The sequence below is a fragment of the Delphinus delphis genome, unplaced genomic scaffold, assembly GCF_949987515.2.
Source record: "Delphinus delphis unplaced genomic scaffold, mDelDel1.2 scaffold_122, whole genome shotgun sequence".
NCBI lineage: Eukaryota > Metazoa > Chordata > Mammalia > Artiodactyla > Delphinidae > Delphinus > Delphinus delphis.
In genome coordinates this window covers 462,697-481,975 of record NW_027192743.1, presented here as the reverse complement: position 1 = coordinate 481,975, position 19,279 = coordinate 462,697, and positions in this window count along the sequence as shown.

Genomic DNA, 19,279 nt, shown 5'->3' with positions numbered 1-19,279 from the left:
ACGAGTCAACCCAGACTTCTTCTGTCACGAGTCAACTCAGACCTCTTATGTGAGGCCTTCCGGCAGCAAAGAGAAGCTGCGCGCGAGGAGTGTGCCTCAGGCGGCTTAGGACCGGCCACCGTCTCGTCTACCACGGAGGGGAATCAGGTTTGGCCAGGGTCGCCCAGCTTCATACCTGAGCTCCTACAGGTATCCTCAGTGCTTTCTGATTACCTCAAGGAAACACAACGGGAGGAACAGGGCCCTTCCGTGGAGGCCCTTTGGGGCACAGGGACCTCTGCGTGGGATCTACTGGGTAAGTATGGCGGTACCTTAGGTAGGCCTCAGTGACCAAGGCTCTCTGGCTCACGCCTAGCTGTGTAAAGAAGTGTGGCAAACGTACGTACTGCTCCTCAGGCTGGGCCCACGGCCTAGCTTTCGCTTCTGTGAGAGTGCTGTCCCGAGTCTCTTCCCGGAGCCAGTCGTCAGCGCGGTGTCTTTTGGCACTGCAGTTCTCTTTCAGTCAAGGAGGCCGTGCGACTGGCAGAGGGAGTCTGCGCAGCACTGCCTTCGCGAGGCTCTTTGACGACTGGGGCGTTCAACCCAGGCAAGCCAGAGAGCAGTACGTTGCCCTTGCTATGAATGTGAAGAGCTTTCTCCAGGGGCCTGTTTAGGCTAAGGTTCCTCAGAAGCCAGGAGCCGCCGTTCCGGCACGGAGAGAAGTCATCCTGCGAAACTGGCGAACGATCTCCTATCCCGTGTGCCCCCAGGAGCTTCGCAGAGTTAAGGCACTCCGTGGTGGAGTATGGCCTCATGGAAACCACTGCACACCCAAGTCCCCCGACGTGAAACACTGGAACTTACCTTGAGGCCTGAGGTCACCTTTCGTTCGGCCGGAGCTGAACCTGTGGTGCCGTGGGAGGAGTTCCTAGAAAGGGATTGCCAGCACGGTTTTCGCTTTGGGAGAACACGCAGCCTCGGCCCACAACGACAATCCTGCCGTGCAGAGACGTCGGGCCGCCAGTGCTGTTCAGGCAGCTTTGAAGCCAAGCGCAAGGCGCCTCCAAACGGGGAGAAAGCGTACTCTCCCCTCCGCGTCCCACGTTCAAGCTGAATGACGCAGCATGTTTCTCGGAAGGCTCTGCCGAGCTATCTAGTACAAGGGAGAGAGTGCCTGCCTCTGCTGAGAAAGGTTTTGACGTGGGGATTGCTGGACGTGAGGAAGAGCGTTCCCCAGGCCGTGCAAAGTTGAGGCCTTGGTGATTCTGGATGGTCCCAAGGGTCCAGCATTGTCCCTGGGAAAGCTGTCCTTTTCCCTCTTTTTCCGGCTGGAAGTACACCTCTGGCATCCGGCTGCCGGTCGGCGACGTCCTGGGGGAGACGCCCTGGTTTCACTTGTGGCGCACACTGGTGTTTCTCAGAAGAGCCCAAATTCCTCCCTGCGGGTGGGTGGGGGGCTTGGCACACCAGCATGGAATGTAAGGCTGTTTAGAACTGCGTACCTTGAGGCCGTGTGAAGGCCGCACGAACGAGAGCTTTCGAGCGAACAGGGCAGCGCTTCGCCATCACCGTTGCACGTTCACGGAGCTTAGTCAAACGAACGCATTTCCTTCCTGGGGCTCAAACACGGCCGAGGAGTTGGAAGGCATACAGTGAGTGCCCTTTGACAGTTGTTACAACGAACGTGAGTGCACAGTGTCTCGTGAAATACCTTCCACGGTTGAAGCATTCCGTTAAGGCTTGCCCCTCCGCTCCCTCGGGCACTCCGAGGTGTTACTAACGGGGGAAACCTGGACTTTTGCTTGAGGCCGGGGTGGGGCGGGGGGACTCACAATTCTCCTGCCGGCGAGCTCCAGAGCGCTCCTGCTGAAGCTCCCAGCAAGGAACGGAGAGCAGCAGGCCTCGCACGAGTCAACCCAGACTTCTTCTGTCACGAGTCAACTCAGACCTCTTATGTGAGGCCTTCCGGCAGCAAAGAGAAGGTGCGCGCGAGGAGTGTGCTTCAGGCAGCTTAGGACCCGCCACCGTCTCGTCTACCACGGAGGGGAATCAGGTTTGGCCAGGGTCGCCCAGCTTCATACCTGAGCTCCTACAGGTATCCTCAGTGCTTTCTGATTACCTCAAGGAAACACAACGGGAGGAACAGGGCCCTTCCGTGGAGGCCCTTTGGGGCACAGGGACCTCTGCGTGGGATCTACTGGGTAAGTATGGCGGTACCTTAGGTAGGCCTCAGTGACCAAGGCTCTCTGGCTCACGCCTAGCTGTGTAAAGAAGTGTGGCAAACGTACGTACTGCTCCTCAGGCTGGGCCCACGGCCTAGCTTTCGCTTCTGTGAGAGTGCTGTCCCGAGTCTCTTCCCGGAGCCAGTCGTCAGCGCGGTGTCTTTTGGCACTGCAGTTCTCTTTCAGTCAAGGAGGCCGTGCGACTGGCAGAGGGAGTCTGCGCAGCACTGCCTTCGCGAGGCTCTTTGACGACTGGGGCGTTCAACCCAGGCAAGCCAGAGAGCAGTACGTTGCCCTTGCTATGAATGTGAAGAGCTTTCTCCAGGGGCCTGTTTAGGCTAAGGTTCCTCAGAAGCCAGGAGCCGCCGTTCCGGCACGGAGAGAAGTCATCCTGCGAAACTGGCGAACGATCTCCTATCCCGTGTGCCCCCAGGAGCTTCGCAGAGTTAAGGCACTCCGTGGTGGAGTATGGCCTCATGGAAACCACTGCACACCCAAGTCCCCCGACGTGAAACACTGGAACTTACCTTGAGGCCTGAGGTCACCTTTCGTTCGGCCGGAGCTGAACCTGTGGTGCCGTGGGAGGAGTTCCTAGAAAGGGATTGCCAGCACGGTTTTCGCTTTGGGAGAACACGCAGCCTCGGCCCACAACGACAATCCTGCCGTGCAGAGACGTCGGGCCGCCAGTGCTGTTCAGGCAGCTTTGAAGCCAAGCGCAAGGCGCCTCCAAACGGGGAGAAAGCGTACTCTCCCCTCCGCCTCCCACGTTCAAGCTGAATGACGCAGCATGTTTCTCGGAAGGCTCTGCCGAGCTATCTAGTACAAGGGAGAGAGTGCCTGCCTCTGCTGAGAAAAGTTTTGACGTGGGGATTGCTGGACGTGAGGAAGAGCGTTCCCCAGGCCGTGCAAAGTTGAGGCCTTGGTGATTCTGGATGGTCCCAAGGGTCCAGCATTGTCCCTGGGAAAGCTGTCCTTTTCCCTCTTTTTCCGGCTGGAAGTACACCTCTGGCATCCGGCTGCCGGTCGGCGACGTCCTGGGGGAGACGCCCTGGTTTCACTTGTGGCGCACACTGGTGTTTCTCAGAAGAGCCCAAATTCCTCCCTGCGGGTGGGTGGGGGGCTTGGCACACCAGCATGGAATGTAAGGCTGTTTAGAACTGCGTACCTTGAGGCCGTGTGAAGGCCGCACGAACGAGAGCTTTCGAGCGAACAGGGCAGCGCTTCGCCATCACCGTTGCACGTTCACGGAGCTTAGTCAAACGAACGCATTTCCTTCCTGGGGCTCAAACACGGCCGAGGAGTTGGAAGGCATACAGTGAGTGCCCTTTGACAGTTGTTACAACGAACGTGAGTGCACAGTGTCTCGTGAAATACCTTCCACGGTTGAAGCATTCCGTTAAGGCTTGCCCCTCCGCTCCCTCGGGCACTCCGAGGTGTTACTAACGGGGGAAACCTGGACTTTTGCTTGAGGCCGGGGTGGGGCGGGGGGACTCACAATTCTCCTGCCGGCGAGCTCCAGAGCGCTCCTGCTGAAGCTCCCAGCAAGGAACGGAGAGCAGCAGGCCTCGCACGAGTCAACCCAGACTTCTTCTGTCACGAGTCAACTCAGACCTCTTATGTGAGGCCTTCCGGCAGCAAAGAGAAGGTGCGCGCGAGGAGTGTGCCTCAGGCGGCTTAGGACCCGCCACCGTCTCGTCTACCACGGAGGGGAATCAGGTTTGGCCAGGGTCGCCCAGCTTCATACCTGAGCTCCTACAGGTATCCTCAGTGCTTTCTGATTACCTCAAGGAAACACAACGGGAGGAACAGGGCCCTTCCGTGGAGGCCCTTTGGGGCACAGGGACCTCTGCGTGGGATCTACTGGGTAAGTATGGCGGTACCTTAGGTAGGCCTCAGTGACCAAGGCTCTCTGGCTCACGCCTAGCTGTGTAAAGAAGTGTGGCAAACGTACGTACTGCTCCTCAGGCTGGGCCCACGGCCTAGCTTTCGCTTCTGTGAGAGTGCTGTCCCGAGTCTCTTCCCGGAGCCAGTCGTCAGCGCGGTGTCTTTTGGCACTGCAGTTCTCTTTCAGTCAAGGAGGCCGTGCGACTGGCAGAGGGAGTCTGCGCAGCACTGCCTTCGCGAGGCTCTTTGACGACTGGGGCGTTCAACCCAGGCAAGCCAGAGAGCAGTACGTTGCCCTTGCTATGAATGTGAAGAGCTTTCTCCAGGGGCCTGTTTAGGCTAAGGTTCCTCAGAAGCCAGGAGCCGCCGTTCCGGCACGGAGAGAAGTCATCCTGCGAAACTGGCGAACGATCTCCTATCCCGTGTGCCCCCAGGAGCTTCGCAGAGTTAAGGCACTCCGTGGTGGAGTATGGCCTCATGGAAACCACTGCACACCCAAGTCCCCCGACGTGAAACACTGGAACTTACCTTGAGGCCTGAGGTCACCTTTCGTTCGGCCGGAGCTGAACCTGTGGTGCCGTGGGAGGAGTTCCTAGAAAGGGATTGCCAGCACGGTTTTCGCTTTGGGAGAACACGCAGCCTCGGCCCACAACGACAATCCTGCCGTGCAGAGACGTCGGGCCGCCAGTGCTGTTCAGGCAGCTTTGAAGCCAAGCGCAAGGCGCCTCCAAACGGGGAGAAAGCGTACTCTCCCCTCCGCCTCCCACGTTCAAGCTGAATGACGCAGCATGTTTCTCGGAAGGCTCTGCCGAGCTATCTAGTACAAGGGAGAGAGTGCCTGCCTCTGCTGAGAAGGGTTTTGACGTGGGGATTGCTGGACGTGAGGAAGAGCGTTCCCCAGGCCGTGCAAAGTTGAGGCCTTGGTGATTCTGGATGGTCCCAAGGGTCCAGCATTGTCCCTGGGAAAGCTGTCCTTTTCCCTCTTTTTCCGGCTGGAAGTACACCTCTGGCATCCGGCTGCCGGTCGGCGACGTCCTGGGGGAGACGCCCTGGTTTCACTTGTGGCGCACACTGGTGTTTCTCAGAAGAGCCCAAATTCCTCCCTGCGGGTGGGTGGGGGGCTTGGCACACCAGCATGGAATGTAAGGCTGTTTAGAACTGCGTACCTTGAGGCCGTGTGAAGGCCGCACGAACGAGAGCTTTCGAGCGAACAGGGCAGCGCTTCGCCATCACCGTTGCACGTTCACGGAGCTTAGTCAAACGAACGCATTTCCTTCCTGGGGCTCAAACACGGCCGAGGAGTTGGAAGGCATACAGTGAGTGCCCTTTGACAGTTGTTACAACGAACGTGAGTGCACAGTGTCTCGTGAAATACCTTCCACGGTTGAAGCATTCCGTTAAGGCATGCCCCTCCGCTTCCTCGGGCACTCCGAGGTGTTACTAACGGGGGAAACCTGGACTTTTGCTTGAGGCCGGGGTGGGGCGGGGGGACTCACAATTCTCCTGCCGGCGAGCTCCAGAGCGCTCCTGCTGAAGCTCCCAGCAAGGAACGGAGAGCAGCAGGCCTCGCACGAGTCAACCCAGACTTCTTCTGTCACGAGTCAACTCAGACCTCTTATGTGAGGCCTTCCGGCAGCAAAGAGAAGGTGCGCGCGAGGAGTGTGCCTCAGGCGGCTTAGGACCCGCCACCGTCTCGTCTACCACGGAGGGGAATCAGGTTTGGCCAGGGTCGCCCAGCTTCATACCTGAGCTCCTACAGGTATCCTCAGTGCTTTCTGATTACCTCAAGGAAACACAACGGGAGGAACAGGGCCCTTCCGTGGAGGCCCTTTGGGGCACAGGGACCTCTGCGTGGGATCTACTGGGTAAGTATGGCGGTACCTTAGGTAGGCCTCAGTGACCAAGGCTCTCTGGCTCATGCCTAGCTGTGTAAAGAAGTGTGGCAAACGTACGTACTGCTCCTCAGGCTGGGCCCACGGCCTAGCTTTCGCTTCTGTGAGAGTGCTGTCCCGAGTCTCTTCCCGGAGCCAGTCGTCAGCGCGGTGTCTTTTGGCACTGCAGTTCTCTTTCAGTCAAGGAGGCCGTGCGACTGGCAGAGGGAGTCTGCGCAGCACTGCCTTCGCGAGGCTCTTTGACGACTGGGGCGTTCAACCCAGGCAAGCCAGAGAGCAGTACGTTGCCCTTGCTATGAATGTGAAGAGCTTTCTCCAGGGGCCTGTTTAGGCTAAGGTTCCTCAGAAGCCAGGAGCCGCCGTTCCGGCACGGAGAGAAGTCATCCTGCGAAACTGGCGAACGATCTCCTATCCCGTGTGCCCCCAGGAGCTTCGCAGAGTTAAGGCACTCCGTGGTGGAGTATGGCCTCATGGAAACCACTGCACACCCAAGTCCCCCGACGTGAAACACTGGAACTTACCTTGAGGCCTGAGGTCACCTTTCTTTCGGCCGGAGCTGAACCTGTGGTGCCGTGGGAGGAGTTCCTAGAAAGGGATTGCCAGCACGGTTTTCGCTTTGGGAGAACACGCAGCCTCGGCCCACAACGACAATCCTGCCGTGCAGAGACGTCGGGCCGCTAGTGCTGTTCAGGCAGCTTTGAAGCCAAGCGCAAGGCGCCTCCAAACGGGGAGAAAGCGTACTCTCCCCTCCGCCTCCCACGTTCAAGCTGAATGACGCAGCATGTTTCTCGGAAGGCTCTGCCGAGCTATCTAGTACAAGGGAGAGAGTGCCTGCCTCTGCTGAGAAAGGTTTTGACGTGGGGATTGCTGGACGTGAGGAAGAGCGTTCCCCAGGCCGTGCAAAGTTGAGGCCTTGGTGATTCTGGATGGTCCCAAGGGTCCAGCATTGTCCCTGGGAAAGCTGTCCTTTTCCCTCTTTTTCCGGCTGGAAGTACACCTCTGGCATCCGGCTGCCGGTCGGCGACGTCCTGGGGGAGACGCCCTGGTTTCACTTGTGGCGCACACTGGTGTTTCTCAGAAGAGCCCAAATTCCTCCCTGCGGGTGGGTGGGGGGCTTGGCACACCAGCATGGAATGTAAGGCTGTTTAGAACTGCGTACCTTGAGGCCGTGTGAAGGCCGCACGAACGAGAGCTTTCGAGCGAACAGGGCAGCGCTTCGCCATCACCGTTGCACGTTCACGGAGCTTAGTCAAACGAACGCATTTCCTTCCTGGGGCTCAAACACGGCCGAGGAGTTGCAAGGCATACAGTGAGTGCCCTTTGACAGTTGTTACAACGAACGTGAGTGCACAGTGTCTCGTGAAATACCTTCCACGGTTGAAGCATTCCGTTAAGGCATGCCCCTCCGCTCCCTCGGGCACTCCGAGGTGTTACTAACGGGGGAAACCTGGACTTTTGCTTGAGGCCGGGGTGGGGCGGGGGGACTCACAATTCTCCTGCCGGCGAGCTCCAGAGCGCTCCTGCTGAAGCTCCCAGCAAGGAACGGAGAGCAGCAGGCCTCGCACGAGTCAACCCAGACTTCTTCTGTCACGAGTCAACTCAGACCTCTTATGTGAGGCCTTCCGGCAGCAAAGAGAAGGTGCGCGCGAGGAGTGTGCCTCAGGCGGCTTAGGACCCGCCACCGTCTCGTCTACCAAGGAGGGGAATCAGGTTTGGCCAGGGTCGCCCAGCTTCATACCTGAGCTCCTACAGGTATCCTCAGTGCTTTCTGATTACCTCAAGGAAACACAACGGGAGGAAGAGGGCCCTTCCGTGGAGGCCCTTTGGGGCACAGGGACCTCTGCGTGGGATCTACTGGGTAAGTATGGCGGTACCTTAGGTAGGCCTCAGTGACCAAGGCTCTCTGGCTCATGCCTAGCTGTGTAAAGAAGTGTGGCAAACGTACGTACTGCTCCTCAGGCTGGGCCCACGGCCTAGCTTTCGCTTCTGTGAGAGTGCTGTCCCGAGTCTCTTCCCGGAGCCAGTCGTCAGCGCGGTGTCTTTTGGCACTGCAGTTCTCTTTCAGTCAAGGAGGCCGTGCGACTGGCAGAGGGAGTCTGCGCAGCACTGCCTTCGCGAGGCTCTTTGACGACTGGGGCGTTCAACCCAGGCAAGCCAGAGAGCAGTACGTTGCCCTTGCTATGAATGTGAAGAGCTTTCTCCAGGGGCCTGTTTAGGCTAAGGTTCCTCAGAAGCCAGGAGCCGCCGTTCCGGCACGGAGAGAAGTCATCCTGCGAAACTGGCGAACGATCTCCTATCCCGTGTGCCCCCAGGAGCTTCGCAGAGTTAAGGCACTCCGTGGTGGAGTATGGCCTCATGGAAACCACTGCACACCCAAGTCCCCCGACGTGAAACACTGGAACTTACCTTGAGGCCTGAGGTCACCTTTCGTTCGGCCGGAGCTGAACCTGCGGTGCCGTGGGAGGAGTTCCTAGAAAGGGATTGCCAGCACGGTTTTCGCTTTGGGAGAACACGCAGCCTCGGCCCACAACGACAATCCTGCCGTGCAGAGACGTCGGGCCGCTAGTGCTGTTCAGGCAGCTTTGAAGCCAAGCGCAAGGCGCCTCCAAACGGGGAGAAAGCGTACTCTCCCCTCCGCGTCCCACGTTCAAGCTGAATGACGCAGCATGTTTCTCGGAAGGCTCTGCCGAGCTATCTAGTACAAGGGAGAGAGTGCCTGCCTCTGCTGAGAAAGGTTTTGACGTGGGGATTGCTGGACGTGAGGAAGAGTGCCCCCCAGGCCGTGCAAAGTTGAGGCCTTGGTGATTTCTGGATGGTCCCAAGGGTCCAGCATTGTCCCTGGGAAAGCTGTCCTTTTCCCTCTTTTTCCGGCTGGAAGTACACCTCTGGCATCCGGCTGCCGGTCGGCGACGTCCTGGGGGAGAGGCCCTGGTTTCACTTGTGGCGCACACTGGTGTTTCTCAGAAGAGCCCAAATTCCTCCCTGCGGGTGGGTGGGGGGCTTGGCACACCAGCATGGAATGTAAGGCTGTTTAGAACTGCGTACCTTGAGGCCGTGTGAAGGCCGCACGAACGAGAGCTTTCGAGCGAACAGGGCAGCGCTTCGCCATCACCGTTGCACGTTCACGGAGCTTAGTCAAACGAACGCATTTCCTTCCTGGGGCTCAAACACGGCCGAGGAGTTGGAAGGCATACAGTGAGTGCCCTTTGACAGTTGTTACAACGAACGTGAGTGCACAGTGTCTCGTGAAATACCTTCCACGGTTGAAGCATTCCGTTAAGGCTTGCCCCTCCGCTCCCTCGGGCACTCCGAGGTGTTACTAACGGGGGAAACCTGGACTTTTGCTTGAGGCCGGGGTGGGGCGGGGGGACTCACAATTCTCCTGCCGGCGAGCTCCAGAGCGCTCCTGCTGAAGCTCCCAGCAAGGAACGGAGAGCAGCAGGCCTCGCACGAGTCAACCCAGACTTCTTCTGTCACGAGTCAACTCAGACCTCTTATGTGAGGCCTTCCGGCAGCAAAGAGAAGGTGCGCGCGAGGAGTGTGCTTCAGGCAGCTTAGGACCCGCCACCGTCTCGTCTACCACGGAGGGGAATCAGGTTTGGCCAGGGTCGCCCAGCTTCATACCTGAGCTCCTACAGGTATCCTCAGTGCTTTCTGATTACCTCAAGGAAACACAACGGGAGGAACAGGGCCCTTCCGTGGAGGCCCTTTGGGGCACAGGGACCTCTGCGTGGGATCTACTGGGTAAGTATGGCGGTACCTTAGGTAGGCCTCAGTGACCAAGGCTCTCTGGCTCACGCCTAGCTGTGTAAAGAAGTGTGGCAAACGTACGTACTGCTCCTCAGGCTGGGCCCACGGCCTAGCTTTCGCTTCTGTGAGAGTGCTGTCCCGAGTCTCTTCCCGGAGCCAGTCGTCAGCGCGGTGTCTTTTGGCACTGCAGTTCTCTTTCAGTCAAGGAGGCCGTGCGACTGGCAGAGGGAGTCTGCGCAGCACTGCCTTCGCGAGGCTCTTTGACGACTGGGGCGTTCAACCCAGGCAAGCCAGAGAGCAGTACGTTGCCCTTGCTATGAATGTGAAGAGCTTTCTCCAGGGGCCTGTTTAGGCTAAGGTTCCTCAGAAGCCAGGAGCCGCCGTTCCGGCACGGAGAGAAGTCATCCTGCGAAACTGGCGAACGATCTCCTATCCCGTGTGCCCCCAGGAGCTTCGCAGAGTTAAGGCACTCCGTGGTGGAGTATGGCCTCATGGAAACCACTGCACACCCAAGTCCCCCGACGTGAAACACTGGAACTTACCTTGAGGCCTGAGGTCACCTTTCGTTCGGCCGGAGCTGAACCTGTGGTGCCGTGGGAGGAGTTCCTAGAAAGGGATTGCCAGCACGGTTTTCGCTTTGGGAGAACACGCAGCCTCGGCCCACAACGACAATCCTGCCGTGCAGAGACGTCGGGCCGCTAGTGCTGTTCAGGCAGCTTTGAAGCCAAGCGCAAGGCGCCTCCAAACGGGGAGAAAGCGTACTCTCCCCTCCGCCTCCCACGTTCAAGCTGAATGACGCAGCATGTTTCTCGGAAGGCTCTGCCGAGCTATCTAGTACAAGGGAGAGAGTGCCTGCCTCTGCTGAGAAAGGTTTTGACGTGGGGATTGCTGGACGTGAGGAAGAGCGTTCCCCAGGCCGTGCAAAGTTGAGGCCTTGGTGATTCTGGATGGTCCCAAGGGTCCAGCATTGTCCCTGGGAAAGCTGTCCTTTTCCCTCTTTTTCCGGCTGGAAGTACACCTCTGGCATCCGGCTGCCGGTCGGCGACGTCCTGGGGGAGACGCCCTGGTTTCACTTGTGGCGCACACTGGTGTTTCTCAGAAGAGCCCAAATTCCTCCCTGCGGGTGGGTGGGGGGCTTGGCACACCAGCATGGAATGTAAGGCTGTTTAGAACTGCGTACCTTGAGGCCGTGTGAAGGCCGCACGAACGAGAGCTTTCGAGCGAACAGGGCAGCGCTTCGCCATCACCGTTGCACGTTCACGGAGCTTAGTCAAACGAACGCATTTACTTCCTGGGGCTCAAACACGGCCGAGGAGGTGGAAGGCATACAGTGAGTGCCCTTTGACAGTTGTTACAACGAACGTGAGTGCACAGTGTCTCGTGAAATACCTTCCACTGTTGAAGCATTCCGTTAAGGCTTGCCCCTCCGCTCCCTCGGGCACTCCGAGGTGTTACTAACGGGGGAAACCTGGACTTTTGCTTGAGGCCGGGGTGGGGCGGGGGGACTCACAATTCTCCTGCCGGCGAGCTCCAGAGCGCTCCTGCTGAAGCTCCCAGCAAGGAACGGAGAGCAGCAGGCCTCGCACGAGTCAACCCAGACTTCTTCTGTCACGAGTCAACTCAGACCTCTTATGTGAGGCCTTCCGGCAGCAAAGAGAAGGTGCGCGCGAGGAGTGTGCTTCAGGCAGCTTAGGACCCGCCACCGTCTCGTCTACCACGGAGGGGAATCAGGTTTGGCCAGGGTCGCCCAGCTTCATACCTGAGCTCCTACAGGTATCCTCAGTGCTTTCTGATTACCTCAAGGAAACACAACGGGAGGAACAGGGCCCTTCCGTGGAGGCCCTTTGGGGCACAGGGACCTCTGCGGGGGATCTACTGGGTAAGTATGGCGGTACCTTAGGTAGGCCTCAGTGACCAAGGCTCTCTGGCTCACGCCTAGCTGTGTAAAGAAGTGTGGCAAACGTACGTACTGCTCCTCAGGCTGGGCCCACGGCCTAGCTTTCGCTTCTGTGAGAGTGCTGTCCCGAGTCTCTTCCCGGAGCCAGTCGTCAGCGCGGTGTCTTTTGGCACTGCAGTTCTCTTTCAGTCAAGGAGGCCATGCGACTGGCAGAGGGAGTCTGCGCAGCACTGCCTTCGCGAGGCTCTTTGACGACTGGGGCGTTCAACCCAGGCAAGCCAGAGAGCAGTACGTTGCCCTTGCTATGAATGTGAAGAGCTTTCTCCAGGGGCCTGTTTAGGCTAAGGTTCCTCAGAAGCCAGGAGCCGCCGTTCCGGCACGGAGAGAAGTCATCCTGCGAAACTGGCGAACGATCTCCTATCCCGTGTGCCCCCAGGAGCTTCGCAGAGTTAAGGCACTCCGTGGTGGAGTATGGCCTCATGGAGACCACTGCACACCCAAGTCCCCCGACGTGAAACACTGGAACTTACCTTGAGGCCTGAGGTCACCTTTCGTTCGGCCGGAGCTGAACCTGCGGTGCCGTGGGAGGAGTTCCTAGAAAGGGATTGCCAGCACGGTTTTCGCTTTGGGAGAACACGCAGCCTCGGCCCACAACGACAATCCTGCCGTGCAGAGACGTCGGGCCGCTAGTGCTGTTCAGGCAGCTTTGAAGCCAAGCGCAAGGCGCCTCCAAACGGGGAGAAAGCGTACTCTCCCCTCCGCGTCCCACGTTCAAGCTGAATGACGCAGCATGTTTCTCGGAAGGCTCTGCCGAGCTATCTAGTACAAGGGAGAGAGTGCCTGCCTCTGCTGAGAAAGGTTTTGACGTGGGGATTGCTGGACGTGAGGAAGAGCGTTCCCCAGGCCGTGCAAAGTTGAGGCCTTGGTGATTCTGAATGGTCCCAAGGGTCCAGCATTGTCCCTGGGAAAGCTGTCCTTTTCCCTCTTTTTCCGGCTGGAAGTACACCTCTGGCATCCGGCTGCCGGTCGGCGACGTCCTGGGGGAGACGCCCTGGTTTCACTTGTGGCGCACACTGGTGTTTCTCAGAAGAGCCCAAATTCCTCCCTGCGGGTGGGTGGGGGGCTTGGCACACCAGCATGGAATGTAAGGCTGTTTAGAACTGCGTACCTTGAGGCCGTGTGAAGGCCGCACGAACGAGAGCTTTCGAGCGAACAGGGCAGCGCTTCGCCATCACCGTTGCACGTTCACGGAGCTTAGTCAAACGAACGCATTTCCTTCCTGGGGCTCAAACACGGCCGAGGAGTTGGAAGGCATACAGTGAGTGCCCTTTGACAGTTGTTACAACGAACGTGAGTGCACAGTGTCTCGTGAAATACCTTCCACGGTTGAAGCATTCCGTTAAGGCTTGCCCCTCCGCTCCCTCGGGCACTCCGAGGTGTTACTAACGGGGGAAACCTGGACTTTTGCTTGAGGCCGGGGTGGGGCGGCGGGACTCACAATTCTCCTGCCGGCGAGCTCCAGAGCGCTCCTGCTGAAGCTCCCAGCAAGGAACGGAGAGCAGCAGGCCTCGCACGAGTCAACCCAGACTTCTTCTGTCACGAGTCAACTCAGACCTCTTATGTGAGGCCTTCCGGCAGCAAAGAGAAGGTGCGCGCGAGGAGTGTGCCTCAGGCAGCTTAGGACCCGCCACCGTCTCGTCTACCACGGAGGGGAATCAGGTTTGGCCAGGGTCGCCCAGCTTCATACCTGAGCTCCTACAGGTATCCTCAGTGCTTTCTGATTACCTCAAGGAAACACAACGGGAGGAACAGGGCCCTTCCGTGGAGGCCCTTTGGGGCACAGGGACCTCTGCGTGGGATCTACTGGGTAAGTATGGCGGTACCTTAGGTAGGCCTCAGTGACCAAGGCTCTCTGGCTCACGCCTAGCTGTGTAAAGAAGTGTGGCAAACGTACGTACTGCTCCTCAGGCTGGGCCCACGGCCTAGCTTTCGCTTCTGTGAGAGTGCTGTCCCGAGTCTCTTCCCGGAGCCAGTCGTCAGCGCAGTGTCTTTTGGCACTGCAGTTCTCTTTCAGTCAAGGAGGCCGTGCGACTGGCAGAGGGAGTCTGCGCAGCACTGCCTTCGCGAGGCTCTTTGACGACTGGGGCGTTCAACCCAGGCAAGCCAGAGAGCAGTACGTTGCCCTTGCTATGAATGTGAAGAGCTTTCTCCAGGGGCCTGTTTAGGCTAAGGTTCCTCAGAAGCCAGGAGCCGCCGTTGCGGCACGGAGAGAAGTCATCCTGCGAAATTGGCGAACGATCTCCTATCCCGTGTGCCCCCAGGAGCTTCGCAGAGTTAAGGCACTCCATGGTGGAGTATGGCGTCATGGAGACCACTGCACACCCAAGTCCCCCGACGTGAAACACTGGAACTTACCTTGAGGCCTGAGGTCACCTTTCGTTCGGCCGGAGCTGAACCTGCGGTGCCGTGGGAGGAGTTCCTAGAAAGGGATTGCCAGCACGGTTTTCGCTTTGGGAGAACACGCAGCCTCGGCCCACAACGACAATCCTGCCGTGCAGAGACGTCGGGCCGCCAGTGCTGTTCAGGCAGCTTTGAAGCCAAGCGCAAGGCGCCTCCAAACGGGGAGAAAGCGTACTCTCCCCTCCGCGTCCCACGTTCAAGCTGAATGACGCAGCATGTTTCTCGGAAGGCTCTGCCGAGCTATCTAGTACAAGGGAGAGAGTGCCTGCCTCTGCTGAGAAAGGTTTTGACGTGGGGATTGCTGGACGTGAGGAAGAGCGTCCCCCAGGCGGTGCAAAGTTGAGGCCTTGGTGATTCTGGATGGTCCCAAGGGTCCAGCATTGTCCCTGGGAAAGCTGTCCTTTTCCCTCTTTTTCCGGCTGGAAGTACACCTCTGGCATCCGGCTGCCGGTCGGCGACGTCCTGGGGGAGACGCCCTGGTTTCACTTGTGGCGCACACTGGTGTTTCTCAGAAGAGCCCAAATTCCTCCCTGCGGGTGGGTGGGGGGCTTGGCACACCAGCATGGAATGTAAGGCTGTTTAGAACTGCGTACCTTGAGGCCGTGTGAAGGCCGCACGAACGAGAGCTTTCGAGCGAACAGGGCAGCGCTTCGCCATCACCGTTGCACGTTCACGGAGCTTAGTCAAACGAACGCATTTCCTTCCTGGGGCTCAAACACGGCCGAGGAGTTGGAAGGCATACAGTGAGTGCCCTTTGACAGTTGTTACAACGAACGTGAGTGCACAGTGTCTCGTGAAATACCTTCCACGGTTGAAGCATTCCGTTAAGGCTTGCCCCTCCGCTCCCTCGGGCACTCCGAGGTGTTACTAACGGGGGAAACCTGGACTTTTGCTTGAGGCCGGGGTGGGGCGGGGGGACTCACAATTCTCCTGCCGGCGAGCTCCAGAGCGCTCCTGCTGAAGCTCCCAGCAAGGAACGGAGAGCAGCAGGCCTCGCACGAGTCAACCCAGACTTCTGTCACGAGTCAACTCAGACCTCTTATGTGAGGCCTTCCGGCAGCAAAGAGAAGGTGCGCGCGAGGAGTGTGCCTCAGGCGGCTTAGGACCCGCCACCGTCTCGTCTACCACGGAGGGGAATCAGGTTTGGCCAGGGTCGCCCAGCTTCATACCTGAGCTCCTACAGGTATCCTCAGTGCTTTCTGATTACCTCAAGGAAACACAACGGGAGGAACAGGGCCCTTCCGTGGAGGCCCTTTGGGGCACAGGGACCTCTGCGTGGGATCTACTGGGTAAGTATGGCGGTACCTTAGGTAGGCCTCAGTGACCAAGGCTCTCTGGCTCACGCCTAGCTGTGTAAAGAAGTGTGGCAAACGTACGTACTGCTCCTCAGGCTGGGCCCACGGCCTAGCTTTCGCTTCTGTGAGAGTGCTGTCCCGAGTCTCTTCCCGGAGCCAGTCGTCAGCGCGGTGTCTTTTGGCACTGCAGTTCTCTTTCAGTCAAGGAGGCCGTGCGACTGGCAGAGGGAGTCTGCGCAGCACTGCCTTCGCGAGGCTCTTTGACGACTGGGGCGTTCAACCCAGGCAAGCCAGAGAGCAGTACGTTGCCCTTGCTATGAATGTGAAGAGCTTTCTCCAGGGGCCTGTTTAGGCTAAGGTTCCTCAGAAGCCAGGAGCCGCCCTTCCGGCACGGAGAGAAGTCATCCTGCGAAACTGGCGAACGATCTCCTATCCCGTGTGCCCCCAGGAGCTTCACAGAGTTAAGGCACTCCGTGGTGGAGTATGGCCTCATGGAAACCACTGCACACCCAAGTCCCCCGACGTGAAACACTGGAACTTACCTTGAGGCCTGAGGTCACCTTTCGTTCGGCCGGAGCTGAACCTGCGGTGCCGTGGGAGGAGTTCCTAGAAAGGGATTGCCAGCACGGTTTTCGCTTTGGGAGAACACGCAGCCTCGGCCCACAACGACAATCCTGCCGTGCAGAGACGTCGGGCCGCTAGTGCTGTTCAGGCAGCTTTGAAGCCAAGCGCAAGGCGCCTCCAAACGGGGAGAAAGCGTACTCTCCCCTCCGCGTCCCACGTTCAAGCTGAATGACGCAGCATGTTTCTCGGAAGGCTCTGCCGAGCTATCTAGTACAAGGGAGAGAGTGCCTGCCTCTGCTGAGAAAGGTTTTGACGTGGGGATTGCTGGACGTGAGGAAAATGCCCCCCAGGCCGTGCAAAGTTGAGGCCTTGGTGATTCTGGATGGTCCCAAGGGTCCAGCATTGTCCCTGGGAAAGCTGTCCTTTTCCCTCTTTTTCCGGCTGGAAGTACACCTCTGGCATCCGGCTGCCGGTCGGCGACGTCCTGGGGGAGACGCCCTGGTTTCACTTGTGGCGCACACTGGTGTTTCTCAGAAGAGCCCAAATTCCTCCCTGCGGGTGGGTGGGGGGCTTGGCACACCAGCATGGAATGTAAGGCTGTTTAGAACTGCGTACCTTGAGGCCGTGTGAAGGCCGCACGAACGAGAGCTTTCGAGCGAACAGGGCAGCGCTTCGCCATCACCGTTGCACGTTCACGGAGCTTAGTCAAACGAACGCATTTCCTTCCTGGGGCTCAAACACGGCCGAGGAGTTGGAAGGCATACAGTGAGTGCCCTTTGACAGTTGTTACAACGAACGTGAGTGCACAGTGTCTCGTGAAATACCTTCCACGGTTGAAGCATTCCGTTAAGGCTTGCCCCTCCGCTCCCTCGGGCACTCCGAGGTGTTACTAACGGGGGAAACCTGGACTTTTGCTTGAGGCCGGGGTGGGGCGGGGGGACTCACAATTCTCCTGCCGGCGAGCTCCAGAGCGCTCCTGCTGAAGCTCCCAGCAAGGAACGGAGAGCAGCAGGCCTCGCACGAGTCAACCCAGACTTCTTCTGTCACGAGTCAACTCAGACCTCTTATGTGAGGCCTTCCGGCAGCAAAGAGAAGGTGCGCGCGAGGAGTGTGCTTCAGGCAGCTTAGGACCCGCCACCGTCTCGTCTACCACGGAGGGGAATCAGGTTTGGCCAGGGTCGCCCAGCTTCATACCTGAGCTCCTACAGGTATCCTCAGTGCTTTCTGATTACCTCAAGGAAACACAACGGGAGGAACAGGGCCCTTCCGTGGAGGCCCTTTGGGGCACAGGGACCTCTGCGTGGGATCTACTGGGTAAGTATGGCGGTACCTTAGGTAGGCCTCAGTGACCAAGGCTCTCTGGCTCACGCCTAGCTGTGTAAAGAAGTGTGGCAAACGTACGTACTGCTCCTCAGGCTGGGCCCACGGCCTAGCTTTCGCTTCTGTGAGAGTGCTGTCCCGAGTCTCTTCCCGGAGCCAGTCGTCAGCGCGGTGTCTTTTGGCACTGCAGTTCTCTTTCAGTCAAGGAGGCCGTGCGACTGGCAGAGGGAGTCTGCGCAGCACTGCCTTCGCGAGGCTCTTTGACGACTGGGGCGTTCAACCCAGGCAAGCCAGAGAGCAGTACGTTGCCCTTGCTATGAATGTGAAGAGCTTTCTCCAGGGGCCTGTTTAGGCTAAGGTTCCTCAGAAGCCAGGAGCCGCCGTTCCGGCACGGAGAGAAGTCATCCTGCGAAACTGGCGAACGATCTCCTATCCCGTGTGCCCCCAGGAGCTTCGCAGAGTTAAGGCACTCCGTGGTGGAGTATGGCCTCATGGAAACCACTGCACACCCAAGTCCCCCGACGTGAAACACTGGAACTTACCTTGAGGCCTGAGGTCACCTTTCGTTCGGCCGGAGCTGAACCTGTGGTGCCGTGGGAGGAGTTCCTAGAAAGGGATTGCCAGCACGGTTTTCGCTTTGGGAGAACACGCAGCCTCGGCCCACAACGACAATCCTGCCGTGCAGAGACGTCGGGCCGCTAGTGCTGTTCAGGCAGCTTTGAAGCCAAGCGCAAGGCGCCTCCAAACGGGGAGAAAGCGTACTCTCCCCTCCGCCTCCCACGTTCAAGCTGAATGACGCAGCATGTTTCTCGGAAGGCTCTGCCGAGCTATCTAGTACAAGGGAGAGAGTGCCTGCCTCTGCTGAGAAAGGTTTTGACGTGGGGATTGCTGGACGTGAGGAAGAGCGTTCCCCAGGCCGTGCAAAGTTGAGGCCTTGGTGATTCTGGATGGTCCCAAGGGTCCAGCATTGTCCCTGGGAAAGCTGTCCTTTTCCCTCTTTTTCCGGCTGGAAGTACACCTCTGGCATCCGGCTGCCGGTCGGCGACGTCCTGGGGGAGACGCCCTGGTTTCACTTGTGGCGCACACTGGTGTTTCTCAGAAGAGCCCAAATTCCTCCCTGCGGGTGGGTGGGGGGCTTGGCACACCAGCATGGAATGTAAGGCTGTTTAGAACTGCGTACCTTGAGGCCGTGTGAAGGCCGCACGAACGAGAGCTTTCGAGCGAACAGGGCAGCGCTTCGCCATCACCGTTGCACGTTCACGGAGCTTAGTCAAACGAACGCATTTACTTCCTGGGGCTCAAACACGGCCGAGGAGGTGGAAGGCATACAGTGAGTGCCCTTTGACAGTTGTTACAACGAACGTGAGTGCACAGTGTCTCGTGAAATACCTTCCACTGTTGAAGCATTCCGTTAAGGCTTGCCCCTCCGCTCCCTCGGGCACTCCGAGGTGTTACTAACGGGGGAAACCTGGACTTTTGCTTGAGGCCGGGGTGGGGCGGGGGGACTCACAATTCTCCTGCCGGCGAGCTCCAGAGCGCTCCTGCTGAAGCTCCCAGCAAGGAACGGAGAGCAGCAGGCCTCGCACGAGTCAACCCAGACTTCTTCTGTCACGAGTCAACTCAGACCTCTTATGTGAGGCCTTCCGGCAGCAAAGAGAAGGTGCGCGCGAGGAGTGTGCTTCAGGCAGCTTAGGACCCGCCACCGTCTCGTCTACCACGGAGGGGAATCAGGTTTGGCCAGGGTCGCCCAGCTTCATACCTGAGCTCCTACAGGTATCCTCAGTGCTTTCTGATTACCTCAAGGAAACACAACGGGAGGAACAGGGCCCTTCCGTGGAGGCCCTTTGGGGCACAGGGACCTCTGCGGGGGATCTACTGGGTAAGTATGGCGGTACCTTAGGTAGGCCTCAGTGACCAAGGCTCTCTGGCTCACGCCTAGCTGTGTAAAGAAGTGTGGCAAACGTACGTACTGCTCCTCAGGCTGGGCCCACGGCCTAGCTTTCGCTTCTGTGAGAG